Consider the following 11,351-nt stretch of genomic DNA (forward strand, 5'->3'; position numbering starts at 1 on the left):
TATACTCGCGGATACGCCTAAGTTATTAAATTCCATTACGGCTCAAATTTCCAGGTTATCCTAGTGTGGTGCTTAAAAACGCATTAAAGGTTAATCAATTATTATAAAACTGTGATAGTAATAAGAATAGCAAGAAAGGATCGGATTAAGAGGACGCGTATATATATATATAAATCTTACAGGTATTTCAGCATCCTAAGATATTAAAATGCTCCACTAAAAGTTATTATAAACAATTACACCGCTATATGGCAACTAAAGCCGGCTAGATGCCCTAATAGCGGTATTATATAACCGTTTTAGAAATAAGGATTAATAGCTATTACGTGGTTAATAGAGATAGGAAATATAAAATACGGATCTTAGGGTTGCTTGGCTAATGGTAGTATATATAATCTTAATTCTTATTAGCTTATATAAGTATCCAATTACTAGGATTTAGAAGAGCTATAAGTCTAATATATATCCTATTACTTAGAGATCCTGGTGCCAACTAATAGTTTAAAGCGCTATCTTAGGTAAGGGAATTTTACAAGCCGCACCATTAAATACCCTTTAGGGGCTTTTAATACGCTCTAGCGTCTTATTACCTATAATATAATACAATAGGGCGCATAAAGCCGCATATCCCACTTAAAAGCCCCACTCTCTCAGTATTACTATTAACGTATACTACTACTACTAACGGACAGGTAACCCAAGGGATTACCGTATCGTATGCCTGTATATAGGAAAGATAAATAATCTATATCATTTAATCCTTCCTAAAGTCCCCTAAGATGTAGTCTTAAGAAACCTAACCATTTATAGTATAGTTACTGGTTTATATAGAGCCCGTCTAGCCAAAAGAGTATTACCAGTTAGCGCCTTAATATTAGTAATATCATTTTATAGTTTAAGGAGCGGTAATAAGGCGATCCGTATTCCAACGCCATTGGCGCTGCGATTTATAACACGGCAACCTCTCGTACTTAGATCCTAAGCGTACATTTATGCCCACAAACAAGTAACCTTAAATTAAGCCCCTATAGACGGTTAAGGCGGCACCGCTTAGCTTATTAAATTATAGTAATATCCTCTCTTCCTTCTAGTGTTACAAACTTACGCATTACTAGTATATATTAGGGGCGTTTTAGCAATCCTCCTAGCATGCTCCCTTATAACTTATTGTCTTATATAGCACGAACTAAATTTAACTGCTTACCTTAGGGGGGGGGTTAAAGCAGACTAACTAGCATCTATAGCATATCTATTCCTTAGGCCAAGAGCGTATAAGCTGCCCTTAACTTTATATAAGAACTAGGGAATAGGCTTTATTAATAATACAAACCTAATTATATACGGGCTAATAGCTATAAAGAATTGCAGAATACTAGAGAAAGTTTATAACACCTATATAGAATAGGTAAAATAATATAAAGTCCAATTCTTACTAGAGAAATACTAGCTAATCTATTTTATAAGAAAACGTAACTAATTTATAGATCTTTAGTATATAATTTATATTAGTCCTTAAAATCGGACTCTACACCTATATATAGTGAGGTCTATAAACCTACTAGTCTTTAGACTTAGTAGAGCTAACGTAAAGACGTCACACAGCTATAGGTAGGAGGTAGTGGTGGTTGACGAAATGTTATAGGGGGTAGTGAAAAGTTTTTATATAGGATGGTGAGATCTCAAAAACCACTACTAACGGTAACCCCCTTCATAGTAGATAACTGCTATACTCCTATTTAACCCTATATAATCCTTACGGATATAAGATAAAATTTAACGTCCCCTGACCCCTAATTAAAAGCATTAACAACCTTATATTAACGGATAAACGAACATAAATAAATAAACGAGCAGCGAGTAAATATACGGCCCCTCTTAACCCCTAAAGTGATCGCCCGCGGAATATACGGTCACTCGCTATTTTATTACTATCGTAGCTACCTAGCAACCTAAATTACAACCTACGGTTTTCCATATCTCCTTTTAACGGAGTAGTAACCCTTAGAAAGGGCCTAGCTGGGGCCTAAGTATAAAAGATACCTAAATACAATATAATATAATATATCCCGCTGTTAGTAATACGGTAGTTAGAACGGATAAATCCCCCTTACGCCTTTAATAGCTTTAGGGGGGGAGGTAAGGCGTATATAGTAATAGTTAATAAGAGATAGCATATAGGGGACGGTTAAGATATGGGAGAAACAATATATATACGGCAATCGATTAGCAAGGCCTAGCTAGGGCGTAGTGAACCCTAGCTTAAAATAAGCTAAAGAGGGAAGTAGTGGTTTCTAAGGAGTTTAAAACATCTAAGGAGGAGGACGTGCTGTAGGCCCGTAGGGCCGCTGCTATATATAAATATGGCAATTTAGGGTTTTTTATCCAACTAAGGTGGCTTATAGGGTTTTTCCTCCCCTAACTGTAGGGGTTTTCTTCCTATAAACTATAAGTTTTCCCCCTATAACGGAGTAGTCTACGTAGGCCAAGTAGGATCCCTATTAGACGTTAATTAAAGAATTATTATTATTATTATAATAGTTTAGCGCGCTTATATAGTGCGGTATACCTAATAACTTAAAGTATAGCGCTCTTCTAAAAAAAAATCTATAAATAGTTATATAAAAATGTCTATTTAAAGCGAAGTTACGCCTTCCTCTAAACAGCAACATTAATATCTATCATAATTAGCCTTTTGGCTTTTCGCTTTAAAATAAGGCTTATTTAATAGGGATAATATAATTAAACCTTTAGGTAAGAACTGGGCTTAAGCCATAGATCCGGCTCGAGGGCTTTACTTTCTTAGTATCTCTACACACTACTAAGCGACGAGATTTAAAGGGATTGCGATTTTATTCCTTTATTTTTAAGTTAAACTACAAAACCATTCTAATTCTCTTTACGTATAAAAATCAGATCCCGCCAATAATAGGTATTAAGTAAGTAAAACGGAATATGCTCTAAAGGCACCTGTAAGTAAAGATTAAACACGCGAACCCTAATAGGAGAATAAAGCAAATATATAGAAGAACAAACAATTAAAGGAAGGATAAAATAACCATACTAATTTGAACTCCCTTATCTATCTACCCTTGTATTAAAAGCCGGTCTATAATAAGTAACGTCTAAAAGCGGATTATAGGCAGCCCTAGAACCCTAGCCACAAGCGCGCTACGTATTTAGTAATTCTATAATCATCACTTTAAGACATAAAAGCCGTTCTTTAACAGTAGATCCTCCTATAGCTAGATTGGTAGCCTATAGAGGAGGTTAATAGCTATTATCTAGTGGGGGAGTTGCGTAGGGAGGCGGAGGAGTTGCGTAGGTAGGCTAAGGGGTTTAACCTACTATAGCTCCTATATTTGCGGTCCTAGTAGTAGCTCCTATATTTATAGTTCTAGTAGTGGCTCCTATATTTGTAGTTCCAGTAGTGGCTCCTATATTTATAGTTCCAGTAGTGGCTCCTATATTTATGGCCCCACGTTTACATCTTAGTCTTATGGCTCTCTGCCGCGTTTCTAAAGGAACAAAATCTATAGGGGAAATTCTAGATACTGCGTATAGCCCTTTTAATAAACTTTTAACCTAGGGACGATTATAATAGCCCTTTAGCGTGCTTTTGGCGTACTAATACACTCCGGGCTAGTCTATAAATACTAGCTTTAAATATTATATTAGCGCGTTTAAATACCCTCTAGCTAGAGGAGTACTATAACGTCTAAAAACGCTTCGGCCCGTAATCCGTATCTACCCTTTATCCTTAGTCCTTAGGAGGTTAACTAGCGTTAGCCAAGATAAATGGCTCCTCCCCTTAATCCTATATCGCCTCTATATAGGCGTTAACTACTACCTTCCCTCCTATAAGATGTAATACAACTAATTTATAATCTAAGAAACCCCCTTAAGGAGCGGGAGTTTGTAGAAGTACTTAATATCTACTAGCGTATAGTCTATAGCCTACCATCTCTCTTTTAACCCTATTATTATAAACCTATCCTTTACGCGAATACAGCATAGGTCCGGCAGTTAGTATTACACTATTTAAGGCTTAATTTCCGCCTGTACTATTAGCTGCCCCTATACTTAGAATTCCTTAAGAAGGCTAGTTTCCGCCTAAATTAGTAGCTCCTTAAGGAGGCTAATTTCCGTCTAGATTATTATTGCCTCCCAAAGGAGGATTTCCGCCTATATTATTATTGCCTCCTAGAGGAAAAGGAGGATTTTTGCCTGTATTATTATTGCCTCCTAAAGGAGGATTTCCGCCTATATTATTATTAGCTCCTAAAGGAGGATTTCCACCTATATTATTATTGCCTCCTAGAGGAGAAGAAGGATTTCCGCCTAGATTATTATTGCCTCCTAAAAGAGGATTTCCGCCTAGATTATTATTGCCTCCCAGAGGAGGATTTCCGCCTATATTGTTATTGCCTCCCAGAGAAGGAAGAGGATTTCCACCTATATTGTTATTGCCTCCTAGAGAAAGAGGAGGATTTCTACCTAGATTATTATTGCCTCCCAAAGGAGAATTTCCGCCTAGATTATTATTACCTCCCAAAGGAGAATTTCCGCCTATATTATTGTTGGCTCCTAAAAGAGGATTTCCGCCTATATTATTATTGCCTCCTAGAGAAAGAGGAGGATTTCTACCTGGATTATTATTGCCTTTTAAAGGAGTATTTCCGCCTATATTATTATTAGCTCCCAAAGGAGGATTTCCACCTAAATTATTATTAGCTCCTTAAGGAGACTAATTTCCGCTTAGATTATTATTGGCTCCTTAAGGAGGGTTTCTACCCGAATTATTATTGCCTCCTAGAGGAGGGTTTCCGCCTATATTATTATTACCTCCCAGAGGATTTCCGCCTACATTATTATTAGCTCCTTAAGGAGGCTAATTTCCACCTATATTATCGTCACCTAGCTAATTCTAATTAGGCGGAGATTTAGACTATAGGCTAACTTTACACTAGTATCTATAAGTTAGGACCGAAAGGCTATACTTTAGATACTTAGCTACTAAGCCACTAAGCGGAATGCAGTCTTAGTAGAACCCATAGTTATAAGGTAAGACTACTATTTAACCTCTCTACGTCAGCACATCTTAGTATATAAGGCATTCTATTCCATCCCTAATAAAATCCTAATCTCTATTTAGGAAACGAGTCTAAAACCTAGCAATCTAAGTAGGATAGACTAGACATCCGTTATTAAGGCCACTACGCTAAATACAGTCCTAGTATATAATATGGCTATAGCGCATATATCCATTTTATATATCTATAAACTAACTATTCTTGACCTTATTCCTTATAACCCGATAACAAGAGCCATATTGGGAAAAGTAACTACCGGATCCTATTAGTTCTACTAAACGAAATACTTATTTTAATATATCCTTTAAAAGTTATAATAGAAGCTTATTCCAATCTTTTTCTAATACTTCTTCCTACCTTATATAGACCTCCTATAGAGGGCCAACTTATAGGGGGGGCGAAGTAGAAGATATATTAGGCTCGGCAGCTTCTCTAGGGCTTAGTGGTTAAGATCGGGTTTTAGGTTACTATAAAGGTAAGGAAGGTAAAGAAGTAGCGTTTTTACTAGAGGATTCCCCCTATAGCCTTAGTAAGGAGGAAGAAGACTTACTAGGCTCTAATAGCTATTATAAGTCCTTAAGCGTAGTAGCTGCAGCAGTAAAAACGGAAGTAGGATTAAGAGGCAGTGGCGGAAAAAGAAGTAGTAGCGGTACGCCTCTTCTAGTTACGGCACTTATATTTATAGGAGTTTATCTTATTAGACTTCTTACCAGGCTTTTTACTATTAAGTTTCTTTTACTAGTTAAGAGAGTCTATAGGTTAGGAGGAGCCTCCTATCCACTTAAACGTGCGCTTTATTGTTTAGGACTTAAGGGTACTTAATTAGTATTAATTAGTCGCAGCCAGGAAGGCATACTCTAAAGAAGCTAGCTATAGTATTAGGCCAGCTAATAAAACGCTATAAGTAAGATAATTTTAAAGCAAATACGCAGGATATAATTACCGTAGTTAATAAAGCATTATTCCTTTTATACCCCTTTTTCTACATTATCGGGACTTTAGAGGACGAAAGTAGTCACCTAGTTTAAGGCCCATTTTTAGGCTCTATACTAGAGTGGCTAGAATATAAATAGTTAACGTTTTAGAAATAGACCTAAAATAGAGATAACTAGGGGCACTACTAGTCTATACGTCAGCTACTCTAAAATAGGGTCCTTAAGACTAAAAGCGGGTTATAAATAATAATAGTAAAAAGGGACATATTTAGGTCCTAGAGTTCTCCGCCTAAAGTATTTTCTACTAAATAACCGTTAAAAGCGTATCCCTACCTGTCTTATAGACTATAACATAAATACTAATTCCAGCTACTAAACTAAGGTTTTAACTACAGAACCCTACACTATAAATAAATCTTTTTTTATTAAGTCCTTAATATAAAGGGCCGAGGAATTTCAGAAAAGAAACTAACTAGAGACTCTTTAAAGGCTTATAAGGGAGAATTTCCTCTTATAGTAACGTCTTATACGTTATTAGGAACACTAGTACTCTATACTTAATTTACTATAAAAGGTCTATAAAGCTATCCGGTTAATATAAAAGGTGCTTAAAAAATACACTTATAAGGAAATAGTAGCTAAGCGAGATTGGCTTGCGTTTTAGGGAATTAAAAGGGAATCTACTAAAGGTTTAGGATTTAATCCAGGTAGGTGGATTTAGTAAAAGCTGCGAACGCTACTTATTAGGAAAATATAGCAAAAAATTGCATAATCCATTACTGGGTGCTTCCTAAGTAGGTGAAGTCCTACTATAATATCTTAGTAATTGCCTAACTAGTAACTAACTAACTCGCTATATACTTTGCGTAGACGATAGCAGTTATAAATAGTCGTGTTTTACTGGTTTCGAGCGCTAACCGTCTCTTAAATATATGCTTTTACCTTACTATAGAGTAAAGAACTAAGGAGATAGTTAGTACTTAGTGGCTTAGACCTATCCCTCTTTTATTACTATAGCTTAGACTAGTCTCCGCCTTAAATAAAGGTTCTAAATTTAAGGTCTATAATCCTTATAAGGGGATATACTAAGTGCCTAAAAACTAAAACCTAGCGAGGAACTAAAATATGGCCCTTTTAGATAAGAAAAGACCTATAGATAGCCAAGAGGAATAGGGCCTAAATTAAACTTCCTTTATTTAGCAAGAGTAGTTAAGAACTTATATAAACTTAAGCTATTTTAAGAAGTAATTGGTGACGTTAGATAGCTTAACGATTTTAGGTATAGCGTCTAGGCATTTTCTTAGAATAGGAGGCTGGGATCTCTTGGTGAAGGATAATATAAGACTTAATATTTCCCCTCCACTCCCGCGCCACCACATCTACTATTCTTTAAATTTTTAAAATATCTGGTGACCATTTTAGAAGCCAAGAAGGTCTAAAAATAGCATTAGGCTAAGCTAGCTTATACCTTAACTAAATTAATAGTATACTAAAGAGGGCTTTCTAAGAGCACTTATATACACCCCCGCCTTAGCCTAATTAAACCATAAGCGTTTGCGGGTCTACTAAACTAGTTACTTAGCCATACCCCTAATTATAAACGCGAGCAGCTAGCGGTAGAGTTACGCCTAAAGGATATAAGCTAAGCGACGAAAGTATATTCTATAATAAGGAAGGAAGTTAAATTAGGGAAGGCGGCTTAGCCTAAACCCTATATTCTGCGTAAATATTAGCAACGTAAGATTTCCTTAGCTGGCTTTTTAGGCAAATATATCTATACCTTTATCCTCAGAAAATAAATATTTAAGGGGATTATAATAACATTGGTTCTTTGCTTTTTAAGTTAAACTATAAATAAATATTATATTTCTCTCTATGTATATAAATAGGATTCTGCCGATAATAGGTATTAAGTAAGGTAAATAGAATAGCTAAGCTTAAAAAACCCATAAGAAATAATTTAACGCGCGAATTCTAATAGGAGTATAAAGCGAGAATTAGTTAATTAATTAAAGAAAATTAAAAGAGCCTAAATAGAATAAAACTAATTCTAATATAAGGCCTTACTATATACGGGTAGTCAACGCAAATCTTATTAGGCAATTTTATTATTTTCTTTATCTATCTATCCCTATATTAAAGCCGGTTTATAATAAGTAACGTCTAAAGCGGATTAAAGGCAGCCCTGTAACCGCGTACTTTCTAAAGTTATATATCTACCTATTCTATCCACGCTACGCATTTAATAATTCTGTAATTATCGCTTTAAGATATAAAAGTCGTTCTTTAACAGTAGATCCTCCTAAACTAGCTAGATTAGTAGCCTATAAAAGAGGTTAATTACTAGTATCTAGTAAAGGAGTTACGTAGGGAGGCTAAGGGGTTACGTTTAAATATAGAGGCTAGTTATTAGGTCCTATAGCTATTAGGCTAATAGGCGTAATATAGCTAGTACCTAGTAGAGGGGTTATATAGTAAGGCAGAGAAGCATAAGCTTTTATTGTTCTAGTAGTGGCATTCTAACATCTACGTCTTATAACTCTCTCCCGCGTTTTAAAAAAAGTAAATACTAAAGGCAAAATTCCGGATTCGCGGTAGAGGCCTTATAGGAGACTCTTAACCTAAAGACGATTATAATATCTCTCTAGTATGCCTTTAGCATACTAATATATTCTAGGCTTGCCTAAAAATTTTAGCCTTAAATATTACATTGGTGCGTTTAAATATCCTCTAAATAGAGGAGTAGTATAGCGTTTAAAAACGCTCTAGCCCGTAATAGTTATCTCCGCTTTAGTTTTAGTTCTTAAAAAATTAATACTACTCTCCTTAAAGAGAAATAGCTATTCTCCTTAATCGGTTATATATTCTTTATATCCCTTAATAACAGCGTTCCCTCCTAAAAGATATACTGCAACTAATTTATAATTTAAGTAACCCCCTTAGGGAGCGGGGGTCTATAGAAGCAATTAATATCCACTAGCATATAGTCTATAGCCTACAATCTCCTTTTTAACTCTATTATTATACACCTATCCTCTAGACGTATGCAGTCTGGGCCTAGTAGATAGAATATCTAAGGGTTAATTAACTCCTACGGATAGAATCGTACCATTAGGGGGCTGGCTTCCGTCTCTATTATTATTACCTCCTATAGTTAGGACTATACTACTAGGGGGCTAGTTTCCGCCTCTATTTTTATTACCTCCTATAGGTAGAATAGTATTACTAGCGTTCCCTAAGGTTCCATTACCGCTACGCTACTCTTAGCTGCCATTTTCTTGCGGTGTTGCATTTCCGCTAGACTCTCCATTATTATTATTATCCTCTTAAATTAGCTTAAGCGTACAGTAAAGCGTTTCCATAATGGGATAATTATGGAATTTGCGAATATATTTAACTATATACAATCTAACTTTCTACCAATTATTATCTATAGTGGCTCTCCTATATATCCTTTTATGGGGCAACCAAAAGTTAAAATAAAATATATTGCTAGTATCTTAAAACCTAATTTGGTTCGCGTTATAAAATATAAGCCTTACGCTACCTTTATTTGGATTATTGTTTGTTAAGGAGGTAATCGCGGTAATGATTACGTTATAGAAAGTAGTGTTATGCTAGTCTCTCCCTATATCCTAGACTCGAGGATCCTATATATTAAGATCTGGGTTATATTCGGAGAAATACTATTATATTAAAATGCTGCTTATACTACTTCTAGGATCTATATAGTTAGTATAGAAATTATTTAGCTATCTATCTAGATTAAAGTTAGCTATATCCTGAATTTCTTATAATTTCCGTTTCTCTTTTTTAAAGATATACCAAATTTTAGGATAAATATAAAATAACTTGCTAAGTAATCTATCCCTATCTTAATTCCTTATTATAGCACTTTCTCTATAAAGAGGTAGTGAAGCGGTACCTCCTATATTAGGAGGTAGTAGGGGAGTACCTACTCTACTAGGAGTTAGGGATAGTATATAAACTTTACGCTAACTTCCGTATATTAGAACCGAATTTCTGCATTTAGGACACCTATTTGCTAAGCCGCCGTCTTTAATACAGTCTTAGTAGAACCTATAGTCGCATAGTAAAACTGCTAATTAAGTAATCTATATTAGTCTACTTCTACATATAAAGCACTCTATCCTAATTTTATTTAATATTATATAATCCTTTGCTTTTAACTCCGGTAAATAACTCGCAAAACTTATAGACTAAGTAGGATAGACTAGGTATCCATTATTAAGACTGCTACGCTTAATATAGTTCCAGTATATAGCATAGCTATATTATATATATCCAGAATCTCCGTCTATCTACACCAAATCCCTTATAGCCTAATAATAAAAGCTATATATTAATTCTACGTTATAAAAAGCCTCCGATTTTTCCACTAAGTAAAATACTCCTGTTAGTATATACCGGGAAAGCTATAACGGAGGTTTATTCTAATCTTCTTCTAGTGCTTCTTACTACCTTATATAGACTTTCTATAGAGGGCTAAGTGCCTACTATAGAGGTAAATTAAAAGGTTGGTCTAATATATTAGGTAGCTAGTTTATAGTTTCCTCTCTGGGGGTTAGTGGCTAAGATTAAGTTTCTACTAACACTGGTTACTAAGGTTATTAGGGGATTAAAATAAACTTAATTAATTTTATAGGTTGTTACTATAGAGTTGACGAAGATGACAGGATATTAGGAGACTCTCTAGAAATAGGATTTTTCTCTTTAGGGGTTACTGGCTAAGATTGGGTCTCTAGTAATACTGACTACTAAGGTTATTTAAAAATTAAAGTAAACTTAATTAATTCTATAGGTTGTTATTATAAAGTTAACGGAGATAAGGGGATATTAGGAGACTCTCTGGAAATAGGATCCCTAAGAGGCGATTACTGTTCACGCGTAGATGAGGTAGTAACTTCCTCTTTAGGGGCTAGTAACTAAGATCGGGTCTCTAGTAACACTAACTGCTAAGGTTATTTAGGAATTGAAGTAGACTTAATTAATTCTATAGGCTGTTACTATAAAGTTAACGGAGATAAAGGAGAGATATTAGGAGACCCTTTAGAAATTGTATCTCTAGAAGGCGATTACTATTTACCTGCTAAAGTAGACAAGGTGCCAGATTCTACAGGTTATGATAACTATTCTTACTACTAGCTAAAGGGAGTCAGAGTAGCGTTCTTACTAAAGAAAGGCCTATTAAAAAGTTCTAGTAGCTATTATAAGCGCTTAGAGGCAGATATAATAGCTATAGTAGCAGTAGGAATAGAAGTAGACTTTATAGATTGTTGTAGGGGAAAATAAAGTAGTGGTGGTA

This window comes from Cenococcum geophilum (genome assembly GCF_001692895.1).
Source record: "Cenococcum geophilum 1.58 unplaced genomic scaffold K441scaffold_36, whole genome shotgun sequence".
Taxonomy (NCBI): Eukaryota; Fungi; Ascomycota; class Dothideomycetes; order Gloniales; family Gloniaceae; genus Cenococcum; species Cenococcum geophilum.